The sequence below is a fragment of the Pecten maximus genome, chromosome 6, assembly GCF_902652985.1.
Source record: "Pecten maximus chromosome 6, xPecMax1.1, whole genome shotgun sequence".
Lineage (NCBI taxonomy): Eukaryota > Metazoa > Mollusca > Bivalvia > Pectinida > Pectinidae > Pecten > Pecten maximus.
The window spans coordinates 1,950,573-1,978,174 of NC_047020.1; the positions used below are offsets into that span (position 1 = coordinate 1,950,573).

Consider the following 27,602-nt stretch of genomic DNA (forward strand, 5'->3'; position numbering starts at 1 on the left):
TTTAATTATTTTGTTGCCACTGGAGATGGAATAAAATTTGCTTGTTGTGGATGTAGAATCATGTATAGAGAAAGTGACATGAATGTACATGTAATACAAATATGGTAATCATAAATTAGGTTACAAAACGATATGTTACAGAATGAGGATAATCAGTCAGTAAACAAAGCCTACTGGTAATGTCTTCTACAATCTCCAGGACACTAACTATAAAGTTACAGGATATAACAATACATCAAATTTACCTCTAATTTATTTTTCACAGTCCTTATTCTGTTTATCTTTACACACAAATCTTTATAAACATCCAGCAAAAATTCAATGTTTATAAGTTCTGTAATTTCTAAACATAACTAAGTTAAAACTTGAAATAAAAAAGGCAACAATAAACAACACTATCAACAGGACAGGAGTAGGCTGGAGTTCTTACCTGTGTTTACTGATGTGAACCTGAGCAGGAATTGGAGACTTTAAGGACACCAAGTCAACTACAGCAAATAACCAGCCCAACCCAATATACTCCAACACTTAATATGACAATTAAGCATACACACACGTTTGGCCGTCTGACAAAACCATCCAATTAAACATATATTTAGAGATCCTTGACCATAATGACTGGCTAAAGGACTAATTAGGAGGCCAATGACCATGCCCCAATTATGTGGAACAATTCTGATTTCACACTGGTCATCACACACAGCACTGTCAGACACTTACTGGCAGCCCTAGTAAAACTTCAGTGTATTATTAGAATGCTGGGAGCTGAGCCCAATGTTACAGAACAGTTAGGATACAAGCACATTTGTAAAAAAGCTTTTCTGACTGTCAAATAACTATCAATGCTTTAGACAAATACACATTATTTGTCAGCAACATTTCATTATCTATCTTGTAAAATGACATCTTGTTACATGTGTAAAAGGAACAGGTCCATGTGGCTTTTACATTAGTGTTAAATATGGTCTCTGTCACTCAGCTGTCATGGAGCATGTTTCTTTGGCTCAGGAGGTATAGAGCCGTGGCTAATATCACACCGAAGACCGATTCGATTCCTTTTTTTGCACTCAATGTGTTTTTCCCCGTTCTTTCACACATGTTAAATTATGTACTCTTTAAAATGACCTCTTGTTTCATGCTATTAAGCATGATAGAGTGAACAAATAAATTTGAAATCTGTAAACAAAATTGTGTAAATCAAAATTTGATCAAGGCAACATTTCAAGCTCTAGACTCCAATTTCATCTGTAGATATAAAACGTATGTTAATTAGTATGATACACCTGTAGATATAAAGTGTAGGTTAATTACAAGATGTAGTATGATAAAGACTAAATGAGATTTTAATGTTAATGTGAATTAAGTATCAAACAGAAATGCTACATCACCAACAATCCATCAGGATGTTTATAACTCCTCTTCTAAAGGTTTGTTATCCATTGAAGTGGTCATGCTGAATAGATACTTGACAGCAAAATGTAAATGCAATTTGCTCAGTCACATTTAAACATGTAAATGTGTCGCGGTCAAACAGTCAAGTCTATATCATACAATCATCAGACCAGTGTGATGGTCAATCGGTCAAGTCTATATCACCCAATCATCAGACCAGTGTGATGGTCAATCGGTCAAGTCTATATCATCCAATCATCAGACCAGTGTGATGGTCAATCGGTCAAGTCTATATCATCCAATCATCAGACCAGAGTGATGGTCAATCAGTCAAGTCTATATCACCCAATCATCAGACCAATGTGATGGTCAAACAGTCAAGTCTATATCGTCGAATCATCAGACCAGTGTGATGGTCAATCGGTCAAGTCTATATCACTCAATCATCAGACCAGTGAGATGGTCAAGTCTATATCACGCAATCATCAGACCAGTGTGATGGTCAATCGGTCAAGTCTATATCATCGAATCATCAGACCAGTGTGATGGTCAATCGGTCAAGTCTATATCACCCAATCATCAGACTAATGTGATGGTCAAACAGTTAAGTCTATATATATCATCATCCGACCAATCTGATGGTCAAACAGTCAAGTCTATATCACCCAATCATCAGACTAATGTGATGGTCAAACAGTTGAGTCTATATCATCATCAGACCAATCTGATGGTCAAACAGTCAAGTCTGTATCATCGAATCATCAGACCAGTGTGATGGTCAATCGGTCAAGTCTATATCACCCAATCATCAGACCAGTGTGATGGTTAATCTGTCAAGTCTATATCATCCAATCATCAGAACAGTGTGATGGTCAAACAGTCAAGTCAAAACCAGTGTTTTACATGTATATGTCAAATAGTCAAGTCTATATCATCCAATCATCAGACCATTGTGATGGTCAAGTCTATATCATCCAATCATCAGACCATTGTGATGGTCAAGTCTATATCATCCAATCATCAGACCAGTGTGATGGTCAATCGGTCAAGTCTTTATCATCATCAGACCAGTGTGATGGTCAAACAGTCAAGTCTATATCATCGAGTCATCAGACCAGTGTGACGGTCAACTGGTCAAGTCTACTGTATATCACCCAATCATCAGACCAGTGAGATGGTCAAGTCTATATCATCCAATCATCAGACCAGTGTTACGGTCAAGTCTTTATCATCCAATCATCAGACCAGTGTTACGGTCAAGTCTATATCATCCAATCATCAGACCAGTGTTACGGTCAAGTCTGTACCATCCAATCATCAGACCAGTGTTACGGTCAAACAGTCAAGTCAAAACCAGTGTTTTATATGTCAAATAGTCAAGTCTGTACCATCCAATCATCAGACCAGTGTTACAGTCAATCGGTCAAGTCTGTATCATCCAATCATTTAACCATGCAGTGTGATGGTGAAGCAGCCATGTCTATCATACACTCATCAATCCTGGAGGGCAATGATTCTATAAAAAAGAGGTTGGTGAATCTAGTACACTGCACATGGCTTACTGAAGTACACTGTACCATTATATAAGTATCATGATCCTGGCTTGTTTATGTAACTCTTGGCAAAGTTACACTCCATCACGATACAAAAAGCATTGACAGAGCAGCAAATGGTCAGAAAGACAGATTGATGAATATGCTCCCCGTTAAAAATTTAGAGCAAAAAAAAAAGAGACCTGGGGCAATGTTACAATAAAATAGATATTGCAATTCTAACAGACAAAAGATAATGACTTTATGATTATACAAGGAGATACAGCTGACACACACATATTTAGAAGAGAAAACTTTGATGATAAATATCAGAGAAGGCACTGCAGCCTCAGGTTCTGGACTATAGATAAAAGTATGTAAATATAAACCAGGTATTTTATCAACAGGATTATTAGAGACATCAACAGGGGCAGACATTATTATCAACTTGACCTATTGATGTGTCTTATTTAATAAAACCTACATGTTGTTGCATACCTCTAAACATCCTAAACTAGGATATTTAATGATAATAGTAATTTTACAACCAGTAACTTATTTCTATTGCATGTTTGCCATTAACATCTTCCCAGTTTGAGCATTGACACCACATTTTTCAATCTAAATTTAGACACTTAGATTACAGAGAGAGCTACTGAAAATATGTTGTGTTATTATTAGCTTGTAAAGAGTAAATGTATAAATCTTCCTTTCTGTGGCTTGAAATTTTGAACCATGGAGATTCGAAGATGTTAATTGCCAAGCATGATATTGTAATGTCATTAGAGGCCTCTAAGTTGTAACATGCCCATTTTTTTGTTGATTTCATTCTATCTTCAGTAAAAAAGCATTCTGAGAGTACTGCTTCAAAGCAATACATGTCCGCTACCAGCCCTGTTAAAAAGAGTAACAGTGACCTTGACCTTGACCCCAAACCCCTGAAACCTGAACTTGATCTGTAGCTACTCATACCAACTTTCAGACAGGCAAACTGATGGGGAGAAACCTCATAGTCCCCCCAGTTTCACTTGTAGGGGACAGCTAGTAAGACTTGGAGAAATACATGCATGCACTGCTAATCCTGTAAAATAAAGATTTATTCTCTTTTTCAGACATCAAGATTGGTTGTTACTGATAACAAGAGGCCCTTGGGTCTTAACACCACACATGGAGTATATTCTCAAGATAGTGATATTAAATGTTAACATGTTTGACCCCTGTGACCTTAAAGAGTAGGTCAAGGTCTTTCATTTGTACAAACTTAAACTATTGGTAGCACTTAATCATCCAAGCAGGCTACTGGTCCATATCATGCACATACTACAGGTGACCCTCAAGCTGTGACCTTGAAAGTGAGACAAATCAAGTTGTTCTCTCCCAGCATGCCACTGTTGTTCTAAAATCATGACCCTGGGTCTCCTGATTGTTCTGATGAAACCATTATATAGATTTTAACATATCTGACCCCTGTGTCCTTGAAAGTAGATTCAACACACTTAATTTCAGCCCTTCATCCCAACATAATGCTGCTGGTCCAACATTATGTCCCATGGCCTCCTTATTGAGAAGAAATTGTGGTAAAACAAAAGTGGTAGCACTCTATTTCCCAGCATGCCACTGGTCAAGTACCATGACCTTGGGGCTCTTGGCTATTGAGAAGAAGTTGTTTAAAGATTTTAACATATTTGAGTTCTTTGACCTTGAAAATATATCAATGTCATTCATCAAACTTGGTAGCCCTCCATGCCCGTATGCTGCTGGTCCTATATCATTACTCTTGGCCTCTTAAAATGTTCTAGATATGTCCTATAAAGTATATAATGTTTATGGAACCACATTGGCACAATGGATGACACTAGATTGGTTCTCAACTTTGGTCAGGTCACCCCACAAACAAATCATTACGAAGGTCAGTACTGGGAGATGTTGTCACCAACTACATTGTTATGTTACTGGAACAGTGTTCTGTAATATCTGTTAAATCAAACATTCTACACTTGTCATCTACAGACAATCCTCATCATACATTATTAATAAATCTACAAACTTTCAGGGAAATAGCAGTAAAACCTTTACCTTTAGATTTGAATTCCTGACATTTCTGTGTCCACATTCCTCCATCAATTGCATATTTAAGTGTCTTCCATATCTCTCAGAAAATACTACAATCTTTTCTTAGCAATCGTAGACCACATTCCCGAGCAAACTTTATATTTCTCTGATATATCGTCAGTGCTGCCTTACATTTTTTATATAAGTTTGCTGTGTATACATTAGTTCCCAGCACCTGAGCTAGTGTACAAAGTAAATAGTAACACAATGTTACACTACAAAATTGACTAAGTTTTTAAATTTCATTCGTTAATTTTCATATGGTCACAGTACCATGGCAACCATAACAGTACATATATCAGGAGCTAGAAGTCATGAAGATCAATTCAAAACTTTGAATTTTGATGGATAAATTGATAACAGACAAAATGAAGTTTTGGTAAATTGTGCATTCGTACTTTGAAAATCTGGCCATCATTGTTGATATATAACACTTGGCAATGTGTATGGTATTGTAGTACTTCCTTCTTGAACAGAGAGGAGCCATTATTATGATCTTTGTCTAATCTTCGTCATAGATCAGTAAATTATTGAGGAGACTATTAAGTTTGTATGCGCTATTCAGGGGTATAATTTTCACATTAAAACTTGTCAGAAGTGCAGCTTAATGATATAATGTGAGATGTAACCAAAACGAGCACAGTAAAACATCAACAAGCCTCACCCTTTAACTTGAAGTATTTTTACCGGACTTTTACCAGTGTAAGTATGATTACCAAAAAAACTGAGATCAGTTGAAAAGATTCTAAATTTAATCCTGCTTCATTTTCCTCATAAAACCTGATAACAGATAGGACTGTGAGTGTTCAAACCCCAAAAATGTAAGAGATGGGAGCATAGGTCAATAAATTTATGTATGTACTCCAACAAGCAAATTCCAAACTCCTTAATCTTTTTTTCCCTTTTGTCCTAAAATAGATTATTTACTCAATCCTTGCATCAATCAATGCTTTTCCCACCAGGAATTCCATGGAGAAACCAAAAATAACTAAGGAGGGATCCAAATCTGATATGTAATCTGTAGAGGAGGGAGGTGGCCCTATATATATCTATAGATAAGGTCTTCTGTAATATCATGGCTGTTAGATCATCTACACAACAAACACTCACCCTGGAACACATAAACAATATCAGACTTATCAAGAATTCAAATTAACTATGAATTATGTACTGCATGTACGTGATGATCAGGTTACATGATTAAACAAAAGTATGGTAAACAATTTTATCTCTGTACCGGCCAACAACGTGTGCAGTCTCGTTATTTCAATCATCTCTCATCAACATGTACAGTTTAATTATTTTGATAAGCTCTCATTCAATCCTGAACTTGTACATTAACCATTATTTCAATCACTTGATCAAAAACCTGTACAGTCACCAATAATTTTGATCATTTGAGCCAGAACCTGTACAGTGATTATATTGATCATTTGAGCCAGAACCTGTACAGTGATTATTTTGATCATTTGAGCCAGAACCTGTATAGTATGTACGTCTCATTATATTGATCATTTGAGCCAGAACCTGTACAGTCTCACTATTTCGATAATTTGATCGAGAACTGTTAGTTATATTATTTCTATCATCACTCAATCAATTCACAACACACACTGTCACTTTTACCTGAAACTGCACATGAATGATTCAGTTGCCTGAAATAGTATGGAAGTGATTTCTATGTCAGAGAATAGGATACAAATGACAAACTCACATGCAATGTAATTGTATTATACAGCAGACACATTCCATGTGCATCAGTCTCGCATTGAATGTCGTCACTGCCAAAGTAAATGCAACAAATTGCAAAATTAAGATTGTCTATATCCCTAATTATATTTCATATGAGTCACTGGTTTCTGAAAAATGTGTAATTATATAAATGTAGTTTGATATTTCTATGTGATTTAAATCAACAGTTTAAAAGAACATACAAAATAAGGTTCCCTTTATAAACGACTCCCTTAAATGGCTCCCAAATCCTATAATGTGGTTTGTCTGATGTATAGTAAACAACATGACCAAGCAATCCTGTGTTTAAGAGAAAACAATTATGTAATAGACAGCATTTGAAGACACTCTGGGAAGAATTCAATCGATGGAATGTCAAAATAAAAAGAGAAGCCCTAATTGACACTATGCTATGCTGTGTACAGGTTTGGGTGTAAGCTGTACTGCCCATGGAGTCCTAGACCAGGAATGGACATCTGGAGTAAAGATTAAACTATCTATGCGTGAAATTAGTTTTCTAATATTTTATTTTGAGGGCAATGACCAACTTTATAATATTGATGTACATGTGAGTGTATTAAATCTAAGAACATTTTAGTCCATGTTGCTTTTAGCCCCAACATACAACTTTGGACATACAATGTATTTCACTGTAGGTTTTGTGGTGGTTTTTATTGGAGTCGGACCATCCTCAGACTAAGTAGACATTAGATATATCCAGGACCGGTGAGAGGATCGGACCATCCTCAGACTAATTATACATTAGATATATCGAGGACCGGTGAGAGGATCAGACCATCCTCAGACTAAGTATACATTAGATATATCCAGGACCGGTGAGAGGATCAGACCATCCTCAGACTAAGTATACATTAGATATATCCAGGACCGGTGAGAGGATCGGACCATCCTCAGACTAAGTAGACATTAGATATATCCAGGACCGGTGAGAGGATCGGACCATCCTCAGACTAAGTATACATTAGATATAACCAGGACCGGTGAGAGGATCGGACCATCCTCAGACTAAGTAGACATTAGATATAACCAGGACCGGTGAGAGGATCAGACCATCCTCAGACTAAGTATACATTAGATATATCGAGGACCGGTGACAGGATCAGACCATCCTCAGACTAAGTATACATTAGATATATTGAGGACTGGTGAGAGGATCGGATCATCCTCAGACTAAGTATACATTAGATATATCGAGGACCGGTGAGAGGATCGGACCATCCTCAGACTAAGTATACATTAGATATATCGAGGACTGGTGAGAGGATCAGACCATCCTCAGACTAAGTATACATTAGATATATCCAGGACCGGTGAGAGGATCGGACCATCCTCAGACTAAGTAGACATTAGATATATCAGGACTGGTGAGAGGATCAGACCATCCTCAGACTAAGTATACATTAGATATATCCAGGACCGGTGAGAGGATCAGACCATCCTCAGACTAAGTATACATTAGATATATCGAGGACCGGTGAGAGGATCAGACCATCCTCAGACTAAGTAGACATTAGATATAACCAGGACTTGTGAGAGGATCAGACCATCCTCAGACTAAGTATACATTAGATATATCGAGGACCGGTGAGAGAATCGGACCATCCTCAGACTAAGTATACATTAGATATATCCAGGACCGGTGAGAGGATCAGACCATCCTCAGACTAAGTATACATTAGATATAACCAGGACCGGTGAGAGGATCGGACCATCCTCAGACTAAGTATACATTAGATATATCCAGGACCGGTGAGAGGATCAGACCATCCTCAGACTAAGTATACATTAGATATATCCAGGACCGGTGAGAGGATCAGACCATCCTCAGACTAAGTATACATTAGATATATCGAGGACCGGTGAGAGAATCGGACCATCCTCAGACTAAGTATACATTAGATATATCCAGGACCGGTGAGAGGATCAGACCATCCTCAGACTAAGTATACATTAGATATAACCAGGACCGGTGAGAGGATCGGACCATCCTCAGACTAAGTATACATTAGATATCTCGAGGACTGGTGAGAGGATCAGACCATCCTCAGACTAAGTAGACATTAGATATCTCGAGGACTGGTGAGAGGATCGGACCATCCTCAGACTAAGTATACATTAGATATATCGAGGACTGGTGAGAAGATCAGACCATCCTCAGACTAAGTAGACATTAGATATAACCAGGACCGGTGAGAGGATCGGACCATCCTCAGACTAATTATACATTAGATATATCGAGGACCGGTGAGAGAATCGGACCATCCTCAGACTAAGTAGACATTAGATATAACCAGGACCGGTGAGAGGATCGGATCATCCTCAGACTAAGTATACATTAGATATAACCAGGACCGGTGAGAGGATCAGACCATCCTCAGACTAAGTATACATTAGATATATCCAGGACCGGTGAGAGGATCGGACCATCCTCAGACTAAGTATACATTAGATATATCGAGGACCGGTGACAGGATCAGACCATCCTCAGACTAAGTAGACATTAGATATATCGAGGACCGGTGAGAGGATCAGACCATCCTCAGACTAAGTATACATAAGATATATCCAGGACCGGTGAGAGGATCGGACCATCCTCAGACTAAGTAGACATTAGATATATCGAGGACCGGTGAGAGGATCGGACCATCCTCAGACCAAGTATACATTAGATATAACCAGGACCGGTGAGAGGATCGGACCATCCTCAGACCAAGTATACATTAGATATAACCAGGACCGGTGAGAGGATCGGACCATCCTCAGACCAAGTATACATTAGATATATCGAGGACCGGTGAGAGGATCAGACCATCCTCAGACTAAGTATACATTAGATATATCGAGGACCGGTGAGAGAATGACACAATGGTTGTTAATTATAAGGTGGTTCACACATGCACATGAATGTCATGTAACTGTCAAGCTAGCAGCCAATACCACCATCCCAGGGTGTACCTTACATACCAAGAAACAGCAGGAATGTAATTCACCAATGTACCTACAGACTCAGCATACATCAACTAGTGCAGGTATACAGTGGTGTTATTTAAGTGCATCAATACATCACATGTGTATTATAATTAACACTGACACCAGACTATATAATCAATGTAATTTGTATCACACACACAGACACCAGACTATATAATCAATGTAATGTGTATTATAATTAACACTGACACCAGACTATATAATCAATGTAATGTGTATCATAATTAACACTGACACCAGACTATATAAACAATGTAATGTGTATTATAATTAACACTGACACCAGACTATATAATCAATGTAATGTGTATCATAATTAACACTGACACCAGACTATATAATCAATGTAATGTGTATCATAATTAACAGACACCAGACTATATAATCAATGTAATGTGTATTATAATTAACACTGACACCAGACTATATAATCAATGTAATGTGTATCATAATTAACACTGACACCAGACTATATAATCAATGTAATGTGTATCATAATTAACAGACACCAGACTATATAATCAATGTAATGTGTATTATAATTAACACTGACACCAGACTATATAATCAATGTAATGTGTATCATAATTAACACTGACACCAGACTATATAATCAATGTAATGTGTATTATAATTAACACTGACACCAGACTATATAATCAATGTAATGTGTATTATAATTAACACCGACACCAGACTATATAATCAATGTAATGTGTATCATAATTAACACTGACACTAGACTATATAATCAATGTAATGTGTATCATAATTAACACACAGACACCAGACTATATAATCAATGTAATGTGTATCATAATTAACACAGACACCAGACTATATAATCAATGTAATGTGTATCATAATTAACACACAGACACCAGACTATATAATCAATGTAATGTGTATCATAATTAACACTGACACCAGACTATATAATCAATGTAATGTGTATCATAATTAACACTGACACCAGACTATATAATCAATGTAATGTGTATCATAATTAACACTGACACCAGACTATATAATCAATGTAATGTGTATCATAATTAACACCGACACCAGACTATATAATCAATGTAATGTGTATCATAATTAACACTGACACCAGACTATATAATCAATGTAATGTGTATCATAATTAACACTGACACCAGACTATATAATCAATGTAATGTGTATTATAATTAACACAGACACCAGACTATATAATCAATGTAATGTGTATCATAATTAACGCTGACACCAGACTATATAATCAATGTAATGTGTATCATAATTAACACTGACACCAGACTATATAATCAATGTAATGTGTATCATAATTAACACTGACACCAGACCATATAATCAATGTAATGTGTATCATAATTAACACTGACACCAGACTATATAATCAATGTAATGTGTATCATAATTAACACACAGACACCAGACTATATAATCAATGTAATGTGTATCATAATTAACACTGACACCAGACTATATAATCAATGTAATGTGTATCATAATTAACAGACACCAGACTATATAATCAATGTAATGTGTATTATAATTAACACACTGACACCAGACTATATAATCAATGTAATGTGTATCATAATTAACACTGACACCAGACTATATAATCAATGTAATGTGTATCATAATTAACAGACACCAGACTATATAATCAATGTAATGTGTATTATAATTAACACACAGACACCAGACTATATAAACAATGTAATGTGTATCATAATTAACACTGACACCAGACTATATAATCAATGTAATGTGTATCATAATTAACACACAGACACCAGACTATATAATCAATGTGTATCATAATTAACACACAGACACCAGACTATATAATCAATGTAATGTGTATTATAATTAATACTGACACCAGACTATATAATCAATGTAATGTGTATCATAATTAACACTGACACCAGACTATATAATCAATGTAATGTGTATTATAATTAACACAGACACCAGACTATCAAATCAATGTAATGTGTATCATAATTAACACTGACACCAGACTATATAATCAATGTAATGTGTATCATAATTAACACCGACACCAGACTATATAATCAATGTAATGTGTATCATAATTAACACTGACACCAGACTATATAATCAATGTAATGTGTATTATAATTAACACAGACAACAGACTATATAATCAATGTAATGTGTATCATAATTAACACTGACACCAGACTATATAATCAATGTAATGTGTATTATAATTAACACTGACACCAGACTATATAATCAATGTAATGTGTATCATAATTAACACACAGACACTAGACTATATAATCAATGTAATGTGTATCATAATTAACACTGACACCAGACTATATAATCAATGTGTATCATAATTAACACACAGACACCAGACTATATAATCAATGTAATGTGTATCATAATTAACACCGACACCAGACTATATAATCAATGTAATGTGTATCATAATTAACACACAGACACCAGACTATATAATCAATGTAATGTGTATTATAATTAACACTGACACCAGACTATATAATCAATGTAATGTGTATCATAATTAACACTGACACCAGACTATATAATCAATGTAATGTGTATTATAATTAACACTGACACCAGACTATATAATCAATGTAATGTGTATTATAATTAACACTGACACCAGACTATATAATCAATGTAATGTGTATCATAATTAACACACAGACACTAGACTATATAATCAATGTAATGTGTATCATAATTAACACACAGACACCAGACTATATAATCAATGTAATGTGTATCATAATTAACACTGACACCAGACTATATAATCAATGTAATGTGTATCATAATTAACACTGACACCAGACTATATAATCAATGTAATGTGCATCATAATTAACACTGACACCAGACTATATAATCAATGTAATGTGTATCATAATTAACACTGACACTAGACTATATAATCAATGTAATGTGTATCATAATTAACACTGACACTAGACTATATAATCAATGTAATGTGTATCATAATTAACACACAGACACCAGACTATATAATCAATGTAATGTGTATTATAATTAACACCGACACCAGACTATATAATCAATGTAATGTGCATCATAATTAACACTGACACCAGACTATATAATCAATGTAATGTGTATCATAATTAACACTGACACTAGACTATATAATCAATGTAATGTGTATCATAATTAACACTGACACTAGACTATATAATCAATGTAATGTGTATCATAATTAACACACAGACACCAGACTATATAATCAATGTAATGTGTATTATAATTAACACCGACACCAGACTATATAATCAATGTAATGTGTATCATAATTAACACTGACACTAGACTATATAATCAATGTAATGTGTATCATAATTAACACACCGACACCAGACTATATAATCAATGTAATGTGTATCATAATTAACAGACACCAGACTATATAATCAATGTAATGTGTATCATAATTAACAGACACCAGACTATATAATCAATGTAATGTGTATCATAATTAACACTGACACCAGACTATATAATCAATGTAATGTGTATCATAATTAACACACAGACACCAGACTATATAATCAATGTAATGTGTATCATAATTAACACACAGACACTAGACTATATAATCAATGTAATGTGTATCATAATTAACACACAGACACCAGACTATATAATCAATGTAATGTGTATCTTAATTAACAGACACCAGACTATATAATCAATGTAATGTGTATCATAATTAACAGACACCAGACTATATAATCAATGTAATTTGTATCATAATTAACACTGACACCAGACTATATAATCAATGTAATGTGTATCATAATTAACACACAGACACTAGACTATATAATCAATGTAATGTGTATCATAATTAACACACAGACACCAGACTATATAATCAATGTAATGTGTATCTTAATTAACACTGACACCAGACTATATAATCAATGTAATGTGTATCATAATTAACACACAGACACCAGACTATATAATCAATGTAATGTGTATTATAATTAACACAGACACCAGACTATATAATCAATGTAATGTGTATTATAATTAACACTGACACCAGACTATATAATTAATGTAATGTGTATCATAATTAACACTGACACCAGACTATATAATCAATGTAATGTGTATCATAATTAACACTGACACCAGACTATATAATCAATGTAATGTGTATTATAATTAACACTGACACCAGACTATATAATCAATGTAATGTGTATTATAATTAACACACAGACACCAGACTATATAATCAATGTAATGTGTATCATAATTAACACAGACACCAGACTATATAATCAATGTAATGTGTATCATAATTAACACACAGACACCAGACTATATAATCAATGTAATGTGTATCATAATTAACACTGACACCAGACTATATAATCAATGTAATGTGTATTATAATTAACACTGACACCAGACTATATAATCAATGTAATGTGTATTATAATTAACACTGACACTAGACTATATAATCAATGTAATGTGTATCATAATTAACACACAGACACCAGACTATATAATCAATGTAATGTGTATCATAATTAACATGGACACCAGACTATATAATCAATGTAATGTGTATCATAATTAACACAGACACCAGACTATATAATCAATGTAATGTGTATTATAATTAACACTGACACCAGACTATATAATCAATGTAATGTGTATTATAATTAACACTGACACCAGACTATATAATCAATGTAATGTGTATCATAATTAACACACAGACACCAGACTATATAATCAATGTAATGTGTATCATAATTAACACTGACACCAGACTATATAATCAATGTAATGTGTATTATAATTAACACTGACACCAGACTATATAATCAATGTAATGTGTATCATAATTAACACACAGACACCAGACTATATAATCAATGTAATGTGTATCATAATTAACACTGACACCAGACTATATAATCAATGTAATGTGTATCATAATTAACACACAGACACTAGACTATATAATCAATGTAATGTGCATCATAATTAACACTGACACCAGACTATATAATCAATGTAATGTGTATTATAATTAACACTGACACCAGACTATATAATCAATGTAATGTGTATCATAATTAACACACAGACACTAGACTATATAATCAATGTAATGTGCATCATAATTAACACTGACACCAGACTATATAATCAATGTAATGTGTATTATAATTAACACTGACACCAGACTATATAATCAATGTAATGTGTATTATAATTAACACTGACATCAGACTATATAATCAATGTAATGTGTATTATAATTAACACTGACACCAGACTATATAATCAATGTAATGTGTATCATAATTAACACTGACACCAGACTATATAATCAATGTAATGTGTATCATAATTAAACACTGACACCAGACTATATAATCAATGTAATGTGTATCATAATTAACACTGACACCAGACTATATAATCAATGTAATGTGTATCATAATTAACACCGACACAAGACTATATAATCAATGTAATGTGTATTATAATTAACACTGACACCAGACTATATAATCAATGTAATGTGTATCATAATTAACACACAGACACCAGACTATATAATCAATGTAATGTGTATTATAATTAACACAGACAACAGACTATATAATCAATGTAATGTGTATTATAATTAACACTGACACCAGACTATATAATCAATGTAATGTGTATCATAATTAACACACAGACACTAGACTATATAATCAATGTAATGTGCATCATAATTAACACTGACACCAGACTATATAATCAATGTAATGTGTATTATAATTAACACTGACACCAGACTATATAATCAATGTAATGTGTATCATAATTAACACCGACACCAGACTATATAATCAATGTAATGTGCATCATAATTAACACTGACACCAGACTATATAATCAATGTAATGTGCATCATAATTAACACAGACACCAGACTATATAATCAATGTAATGTGTATAATAATTAACACAGACACCAGACTATATAATCAATGTAATGTGTATAATAATTAACACAGACACCAGACTATATAATCAATGTAATGTGTATCATAATTAACACAGACACCAGACTATATAATCAATGTAATGTGTATCATAATTAACACAGACACCAGACTATATAATCAATGTAATGTGTATTATAATTAACACCGACACTAGACTATATAATCAATGTAATGTGTATCATAATTAACACTGACACCAGACTATATAATCAATGTAATGTGTATCATAATTAACACAGACACCAGACTATATAATCAATGTAATGTGTATCATAATTAACACTGACACCAGACTATATAATCAATGTAATGTGTATCATAATTAACACACAGACACCAGACTATATAATCAATGTAATGTGTATCATAATTAACACAGACACCAGACTATATAATCAATGTAATGTGTATTATAATTAACACACAGACACCAGACTATATAATCAATGTGTATCATAATTAACACACAGACACCAGACTATATAATCAATGTAATGTGTATCATAATTAACACAGACACCAGACTATATAATCAATGTAATGTGTATCATAATTAACACAGACACCAGACTATATAATCAATGTAATGTGTATCATAATTAACACAGACACCAGACTATATAATCAATGTAATGTGTATCATAATTAACACAGACACCAGACTATATAATCAATGTAATGTGTATCATAATTAACACTGACACTAGACTATATAATCATTGTAATGTGTATCATAATTAACATCGACACTAGACTATATAATCAATGTAATGTGTATCATAATTAACACCGACACTAGACTATATAATCAATGTGTATCATAATTAACACTGACACCAGACTATATAATCAAGGTAATGTGTATCATAATTAACACTGACACCAGACTATATAATCAAGGTAATGTGTATCATAATTAACACACTGACACCAGACTATATAATCATTGTAATGTGTATCATAATTAACACACAGACACCAGACTATATAATCAATGTAATGTGTATCATAATTAACACTGACACCAGACTATATAATCAATGTAATGTGCATCATAATTAACACAGACACCAGACTATATAATCAAGGTAATGTGTATCATAATTAACACACTGACACCAGACTATATAATCATTGTAATGTGTATCATAATTAACACACAGACACCAGACTATATAATCAATGTAATGTGTATTATAATTAACACCGACACCAGACTATATAATCAATGTAATGTGTATTATAATTAACACACAGACACCAGACTATATAATCAATGTAATGTGTATCATAATTAACACACCAACACCAGACTATATAATCAATGTAATTTGTATCATAATTAACACTGACACCAGACTATATAATCAATGTAATGTGTATCATAATTAACACACAGACACTAGACTATATAATCAATGTAATGTGTATCATAATTAACACACAGACACCAGACTATATAATCAATGTAATGTGTATCTTAATTAACACTGACACCAGACTATATAATCAATGTAATGTGTATCATAATTAACACACAGACACCAGACTATATAATCAATGTAATGTGTATTATAATTAACACAGACACCAGACTATATAATCAATGTAATGTGTATTATAATTAACACTGACACCAGACTATATAATTAATGTAATGTGTATCATAATTAACACTGACACCAGACTATATAATCAATGTAATGTGTATCATAATTAACACTGACACCAGACTATATAATCAATGTAATGTGTATTATAATTAACACTGACACCAGACTATATAATCAATGTAATGTGTATTATAATTAACACACAGACACCAGACTATATAATCAATGTAATGTGTATCATAATTAACACAGACACCAGACTATATAATCAATGTAATGTGTATCATAATTAACACACAGACACCAGACTATATAATCAATGTAATGTGTATCATAATTAACACTGACACCAGACTATATAATCAATGTAATGTGTATTATAATTAACACTGACACCAGACTATATAATCAATGTAATGTGTATTATAATTAACACTGACACTAGACTATATAATCAATGTAATGTGTATCATAATTAACACACAGACACCAGACTATATAATCAATGTAATGTGTATCATAATTAACATGGACACCAGACTATATAATCAATGTAATGTGTATCATAATTAACACAGACACCAGACTATATAATCAATGTAATGTGTATTATAATTAACACTGACACCAGACTATATAATCAATGTAATGTGTATTATAATTAACACTGACACCAGACTATATAATCAATGTAATGTGTATCATAATTAACACACAGACACCAGACTATATAATCAATGTAATGTGTATCATAATTAACACTGACACCAGACTATATAATCAATGTAATGTGTATTATAATTAACACTGACACCAGACTATATAATCAATGTAATGTGTATCATAATTAACACACAGACACCAGACTATATAATCAATGTAATGTGTATCATAATTAACACTGACACCAGACTATATAATCAATGTAATGTGTATCATAATTAACACACAGACACTAGACTATATAATCAATGTAATGTGCATCATAATTAACACTGACACCAGACTATATAATCAATGTAATGTGTATTATAATTAACACTGACACCAGACTATATAATCAATGTAATGTGTATCATAATTAACACACAGACACTAGACTATATAATCAATGTAATGTGCATCATAATTAACACTGACACCAGACTATATAATCAATGTAATGTGTATTATAATTAACACTGACACCAGACTATATAATCAATGTAATGTGTATTATAATTAACACTGACACCAGACTATATAATCAATGTAATGTGTATTATAATTAACACTGACACCAGACTATATAATCAATGTAATGTGTATCATAATTAACACTGACACCAGACTATATAATCAATGTAATGTGTATCATAATTAAACACTGACACCAGACTATATAATCAATGTAATGTGTATCATAATTAACACTGACACCAGACTATATAATCAATGTAATGTGTATCATAATTAACACCGACACAAGACTATATAATCAATGTAATGTGTATTATAATTAACACTGACACCAGACTATATAATCAATGTAATGTGTATCATAATTAACACACAGACACCAGACTATATAATCAATGTAATGTGTATTATAATTAACACAGACAACAGACTATATAATCAATGTAATGTGTATTATAATTAACACTGACACCAGACTATATAATCAATGTAATGTGTATCATAATTAACACACAGACACTAGACTATATAATCAATGTAATGTGCATCATAATTAACACTGACACCAGACTATATAATCAATGTAATGTGTATTATAATTAACACTGACACCAGACTATATAATCAATGTAATGTGTATCATAATTAACACCGACACCAGACTATATAATCAATGTAATGTGCATCATAATTAACACTGACACCAGACTATATAATCAATGTAATGTGCATCATAATTAACACAGACACCAGACTATATAATCAATGTAATGTGTATAATAATTAACACAGACACCAGACTATATAATCAATGTAATGTGTATAATAATTAACACAGACACCAGACTATATAATCAATGTAATGTGTATCATAATTAACACAGACACCAGACTATATAATCAATGTAATGTGTATCATAATTAACACAGACACCAGACTATATAATCAATGTAATGTGTATTATAATTAACACCGACACTAGACTATATAATCAATGTAATGTGTATCATAATTAACACTGACACCAGACTATATAATCAATGTAATGTGTATCATAATTAACACAGACACCAGACTATATAATCAATGTAATGTGTATCATAATTAACACTGACACCAGACTATATAATCAATGTAATGTGTATCATAATTAACACACAGACACCAGACTATATAATCAATGTAATGTGTATCATAATTAACACAGACACCAGACTATATAATCAATGTAATGTGTATTATAATTAACACACAGACACCAGACTATATAATCAATGTGTATCATAATTAACACACAGACACCAGACTATATAATCAATGTAATGTGTATCATAATTAACACAGACACCAGACTATATAATCAATGTAATGTGTATCATAATTAACACAGACACCAGACTATATAATCAATGTAATGTGTATCATAATTAACACAGACACCAGACTATATAATCAATGTAATGTGTATCATAATTAACACAGACACCAGACTATATAATCAATGTAATGTGTATCATAATTAACACTGACACTAGACTATATAATCATTGTAATGTGTATCATAATTAACATCGACACTAGACTATATAATCAATGTAATGTGTATCATAATTAACACCGACACTAGACTATATAATCAATGTGTATCATAATTAACACTGACACCAGACTATATAATCAAGGTAATGTGTATCATAATTAACACTGACACCAGACTATATAATCAAGGTAATGTGTATCATAATTAACACACTGACACCAGACTATATAATCATTGTAATGTGTATCATAATTAACACACAGACACCAGACTATATAATCAATGTAATGTGTATCATAATTAACACTGACACCAGACTATATAATCAATGTAATGTGCATCATAATTAACACAGACACCAGACTATATAATCAAGGTAATGTGTATCATAATTAACACACTGACACCAGACTATATAATCATTGTAATGTGTATCATAATTAACACACAGACACCAGACTATATAATCAATGTAATGTGTATTATAATTAACACCGACACCAGACTATATAATCAATGTAATGTGTATTATAATTAACACACAGACACCAGACTATATAATCAATGTAATGTGTATCATAATTAACACACCAACACCAGACTATATAATCAATGTAATGTGTATTATAATTAACACTGACACCAGACTATATAATCAATGTAATGTGTATTATAATTAACACACTGACACCAGACTATATAATCAATGTAATGTGTATCATAATTAACACTGACACCAGACTATATAATCAATGTAATGTGTATCATAATTAACACAGACACCAGACTATATAATCAATGTAATGTGTATCATAATTAACACTGACACCAGACTATATAATCAATGTAATGTGTATCATAATTAACACAGACACCAGACTATATAATCAATGTAATGTGTATCATAATTAACACAGACACCAGACTATATAATCAATGTAATGTGTATCATAATTAACACAGACACCAGACTATATAATCAATGTAATGTGTATCATAATTAACACAGACACTAGACTATATAATCAATGTAATGTGTATCATACTTAACACTGACACCAGACTATATAATCAATGTAATGTGTATCATAATTAACACAGACACCGGACTATATAATCAATGTAATGTGTATCATAATTAACACACAGACACCAGACTATATAATCAATGTAATGTGTATTATAATTAACACTGACACCAGACTATATAATCAATGTAATGTGTATCATAATTAACACTGACACCAGACTATATAATCAATGTAATGTGTATCATAATTAACACACAGACACCAGACTATATAATCAATGTAATGTGTATCATAATTAACACTGACACCAGACTATATAATCAATGTAATGTGTATCATAATTAACACTGACACCAGACTATATAATCAATGTAATGTGTATCATAATTAACACAGACACCAGACTATATAATCAATGTAATGTGTATCATAATTAACACTGACACCAGACTATATAATCAATGTAATGTGTATCATAATTAACACTGACACCAGACTATATAATCAATGTAATGTGTATCATAATTAACACAGACACCAGACTATATAATCAATGTAATGTGTATTATAATTAACACAGACACCAGACTATATAATCAATGTAATGTGTATCATAATTAACACTGACACCAGACTATATAATCAATGTAATGTGTATCATAATTAACACACAGACACCAGACTATATAATCAATGTAATGTGTATCATAATTAACACACAGACACCAGACTATATAATCAATGTAATGTGTATTATAATTAACACAGACACCAGACTATATAATCAATGTAATGTGTATCATAATTAACACAGACACCAGACTATATAATCAATGTAATGTGTATCATAATTAACACTGACACCAGACTATATAATCAATGTAATGTGTATCATAATTAACACTGACACCAGACTATATAATCAATGTAATGTGTATTATAATTAATACTGACACCAGACTATATAATCAATGTAATGTGTATCATAATTAACACACAGACACCAGACTATATAATCAATGTAATGTGTATCATAATTAACACAGACACCAGACTATATAATCAATGTAATGTGTATCATAATTAACACTGACACCAGACTATATAATCAATGTAATGTGTATCATAATTAACACACAGACACCAGACTATATAATCAATGTAATGTGTATCATAATTAACACTGACACCAGACTATATAATCAATGTAATGTGTATCATAATTAACACAGACACCAGACTATATAATCAATGTAATGTGTATCATAATTAACACTGACACCAGACTATATAATCAATGTAATGTATAATTAACACTGACACTAGACTATATAATCAATGTAATGTGTATCATAATTAACACAGACACCAGACTATATAATCAATGTAATGTGTATCATAATTAACACAGACACCAGACTATATAATCAATGTAATGTGTATCATAATTAACACACAGACACCAGACTATATAATCAATGTAATGTGTATCATAATTAACACTGACACCAGACTATATAATCAATGTAATGTGTATCATAATTAACACACAGACACCAGACTATATAATCAATGTAATGTGTATCATAACACACCGACACTTAAGACTATATAATCAATGTAATGTGTATTATATTTAAACACTGACACTATATATATGGACTATATAGATAAACGGTTATTGGTAAATGTATGTGTATGCATTGTATACCAGACTATAGTTTTTCTATCTCTACACTTCAATACTGAATTTCTTGTCACATCAATACAAATGTAGTGAACTTCTATCCCTACACTTCAATACTGAATTTCTTGTCACACCACCAGTACAAATTATCTCTAGTATAATACACAATAGTACAGAACAGTTCAAATCACTTTACTGGCGACATGTGTACATTTTAAGTGTTGTTTTATAAGGAAATAGAAACACTATTACTGAATATATACCACAAAATATATACACACTTGTCAACTAGCCAGTATCCTCACCAGATACTCAAATACTAAAACAAAATGATATTCTGATGATATATAGCCTGAATGTTTTAACCAGATTTCCAGTATCATGACCAAATGTGGATATAACTTGGATATTCCAATCAAGAAACATAAGAAACCTTTATTCTGTTAGATGTCATATAAATGAATATTTTGACTAACAAAAGATCCATCAAGAATATTCTTGTAAATATATAGTGATAACAAACTTCAACTGCCAATGGTTGCCAAGCTGTTGGCCACCTTTTTTTTCTAACCATTCTTAAAATATAACCTGCAAACAAAGGGACCAAGGGAAACCTACATATTTGAGTAAGATTCATCATCAACTTTCTCATAAATAGCAATAACAAACATCAAATGTCAATATTCAAAATGGCTGCCTGTAGTGCCATCTCATTTTCTGCTTTGTCTCAAATTACAACATTACTAAGAACCAACTTGGGACCTTCATATGGAATTTGACAAAGATCCATCAAGAATTTTCTGAGAAAAAAATACAACAGACGAAGTGAAAATGGTGAGGGAAAGATTGGAAATAGGTATTACAGTCTCTCTTCATCTTTGTACAATGTAACAAATTTTACACACAGGATCTACAAAATATAAGATATATATAATTACGATAGATCAATTTTGAATGGTCTGTGTGGTCAGGGATTCGTGCCAATAAAGTCCTTGTGGAATAAGAATTCGGTCATATATCTGATACGAGATATTTAAGTTAGGGTGACAGGACATTCCTATAACAAATTGCAAGCCATCAATGTTGAATGAACATTACTACCGTATGCAATACAATGAAGAATGTTCTGGAAACCCCCTATTTACGAATTGACGAGATCAGTCACCCATAAACAGGCCAGATATCTTTACACACCAGTACACACACCACACATGGCGATAAAGCAGTTTCAGCATTTTAACTCGAGGCAAAGACAATTGTCGTTAATCCTAAGATACATATTGATGTGTGGTACTGACAATGGTGGACCATGTTATACACCCAACATTTGATACATTTAAATTATGTTATTTAGATGAAATGGTGTGTATCAATTCTACATATTTGTTGACAATGAAAACAACATACATATACTGTATATATATATTCTAAACAAAACGTTAACAATGATTAGACCTTTGACAGTAGACAGACGGGGCTCATACAGCAATTGGTATTGATTTCAAAATAATATGTTTCACATCAGTGATTTTTCACCATGCAAGGTTATAATTTCCAGAAATCATTGATTTTGAATGTTGTAAAGAGAAGTGGCCTTTGTAAAGTGATTCTGGCATACCTCCCCAGGCCGTAATAACATATGACCTTCACTTGTGTGAAACACAATACCATAGTGCCAGAACACCACACAGTGCCAAAAACATCATTCTAACCAAGACATTAAAGATCAACTCCAAGCTGTCTTGTAATGTTGGGTCGGTACTTACCCACAGCCTCCGTATAAAGTGATATAATCCTACAGAAGTCACGGTGCCAATATACAGGTCCTTGTGTTACCAAACAAGTCTATAGTCTATATTCCTGGTTAATCAATGTCCACGTGCTTATCCCAGGTAGTCGGCTTTAACCATTTGTTGATACAGTATGAGACTATACACGTGGGCCATGTAACATGTGTGTAGCGGGTAGTTAGTAGTTACAATGACGTGCAGGGAGTGCAATAGACCTTGAAGCCTAGGGAAACCCCTCTTTACACACACTCACACATATACACTCGGGTCACAAAGAGTGTGGCTAGGCATGAAATCTGATTGACCTGCTGGGGTGTTAATTTGTATTACATGTATGGTAGACTGGACAGTTAACTGTGGGAGGTGAGGGACCATGGTAGTGATGTATAGAATGGTATACTATCTAGACTACAGATGGTTGGAGGTAGAAGTGTATATATAGGCACATGAACAGAAGGTCTGAATTACAGTCACAGAAAATTATATCTGAAACCAAACCACTGTATCTTAGGCTCAAAAATTATAGCTAGAGCAGATTGAAAAGCTGAATCCTACAACTGATATCAACTGAGGGTCACAGCCGTCATACATTGTAGTGAATCCTACAACTGATATCTACTGAAGGTCACAGCTGTCATCCATTGTAGTGAATCCTACAACTGATATCTACTGAAGGTCACAGCCGTCATCCATTGTAGTGAATCCTACAACTGATATCTACTGAGGGTCACAGCTGTCATCCATTGTAGTAAATCCTACAACTGATATCTACTGAGGGTCACAGCCTGCTGAAGTGAATCCTACAACTGATATCTACTGAAGGTCACATGTAAATGTAGCTGTCATCCATTACAATGACAGCTGATTAGAATTGATGAAAAGTGTGTGAAAGAAAATGATTATTTGTTGAAATAAAAAATTGTATGAATCCCCCTTAATATTTTACCTTTGACCTTGAGATCAAATCAAGTCACATACAGTGACCTAACTTCATTGCACTGCATACTTCCAAGAGGAATGATTCATTTATGGTTCAGTTTCATCTAGATATCTTTATTTAAGAATTCAAAAGTTTTTGCCTGAACAAAATTGTCCTTAATATTTTGCATTGATTTGATGTTTGACATTGATGTCCATGTCATGGTAAAATAATCTTAGTGCACTGCATGCATTTGTTTAAGTTTAAGGTTCAAATTTAAGATATGACCTTGACAAGAATTTGATAGAAGTCGATTAGGACAGGAAGGGCCAGTACTAACACAAATATGTTGTCTCCCTTTATTGTATAAGGTATGAACGGTGTAGCTCCCTGGGACTGCAAGAACTAGAACTGTATCAGCCAACGGCTAACTTATGACCCAGCTACCCCTTATTTGCAACCTTAACGACAAAATGACATATATAGTTCTGGAAAATAGCACCACTGTATTTGCTATCCCTAAAAAAACATTTCGCAATTTTCAGTTTTATAAGACAATATTTTAATTTCAATTTTGACCAATCAGAAGCTGCCATTATATTTTTCCATATATAACGGTTGTTGAAACACCTGATGCCTTAAATTATAGGCATTTTAATAAGTAACCTGACTTGACCAAGTTTGAATAAATTGACCTAAATATATACCGATGAGAGAGTTAATAAACAACACCTTCATATATTGATTTGGTTATCATGACAACCTAAATGTAAAATGAAAACAAGGAAAACTTGTTAATAGTGACAAGTTACCAATTTATTAAAGAGCTACATGCACATCTACACGTTCCCTGAATTCTAGTAAAGTTTTGTAAAATTTAGTCCACAACTTTAGGAGGACTTGTCCGGACAACAAAAACCTGTTAATAGTGCCAAATTACAATGGCAAAACAAACTTTGGAATAAAACAGAAACATCTATCTATACATGGTTCCTAATATTCCTGTGAAGTTTTGTGAAAATCAATTCACAAGTTTAGGAGGAGTTGTCCGGACAAGATGTGTTTACAGACAGATAGACAGACAGATAGACAGACAGATGGACAGACACAGACAAGCTGATTCTAGTATATACCCCTATCATCATTGTGGAGGTATAATTAAGCGATTAGCTTCGTTGTGGAGGTATAATTAAGTGATTAGCTGTGAAAAGTTGACTGTTTTCAACTGAATTTGCTATCAACATTTTTTTTTTAAATTTCAAATCAATATTTTGTCAAGTCATTTGAACAATGCGGTCCCTTTCAGCCTTTTGTTTATATCAGGGTAAGTTTGATATTAAATATATATTGCTATGCCTAAAACCCCTGGTAGCTGTATGTTTTATTTCCATGCCTCCTAGATGACATGACTGAACATGACATGTAATACCTTAATGGGGCCATGTGCTGAGTTCACAACTGTTAAGAAAACACAAATGGATCAATAACTTTATGGGTTAAATTTACTTAATAATCAATGTACAATTTAGTTTCAATCCTTTTACAAGGGGATCACACTCCGTACCACAAATATTCTGTTGATATACCTTTATTTACTCAAACAAGCACCAACCTTCGGTCATGAAAGGAGCACACAGGCAACCTTCATTTAAATGCAACAATAAGTCTTCTTCACCAAATATATCGGGTATTTTTTAGTGAGTGCCTAATTTTTGCTAATTTAGTGACCACACTCTGTCGCGAATTATAAAACATCGCTAAAATTGGTATTGTTTTACAACATGTGTTATCTCCCTTGCACTACTTCCGATCACCTGTATATGTATACGTAGGTGTGTAAATACTTACAGGTGTGCTCAATTATGATCATCTCAAAGCACAACCTGATGTGATAATGAACGGATTCAGAGATGCAGGCATCTGCAAAGTTCTTGATTTGTAACAAGTGCCGATAGTGCAGTA

At 32.8% G+C, this 27,602-nt stretch overlaps 1 protein-coding gene across 2 annotated transcripts in view; it reads right to left on the bottom strand.

The window, feature by feature from the left end:
• The window catches only part of LOC117328698 (sodium bicarbonate transporter-like protein 11), a 103,821-nt gene that overhangs the window by 69,721 nt on the left and 6,498 nt on the right, over positions 1 to 27,602 (bottom strand). The window contains exon 1 of one of the 2 annotated variants that reach the window (XM_033886188.1): positions 24,698 to 24,961. The exons of the other annotated variant lie outside the window; for it this stretch is intronic. The gene's annotated coding sequence lies outside the window, so the exon portion shown is untranslated. Of the gene's footprint in view, positions 1 to 24,697; positions 24,962 to 27,602 lie in introns of those variants that run through there. 2 annotated transcript variants of the gene reach the window in all.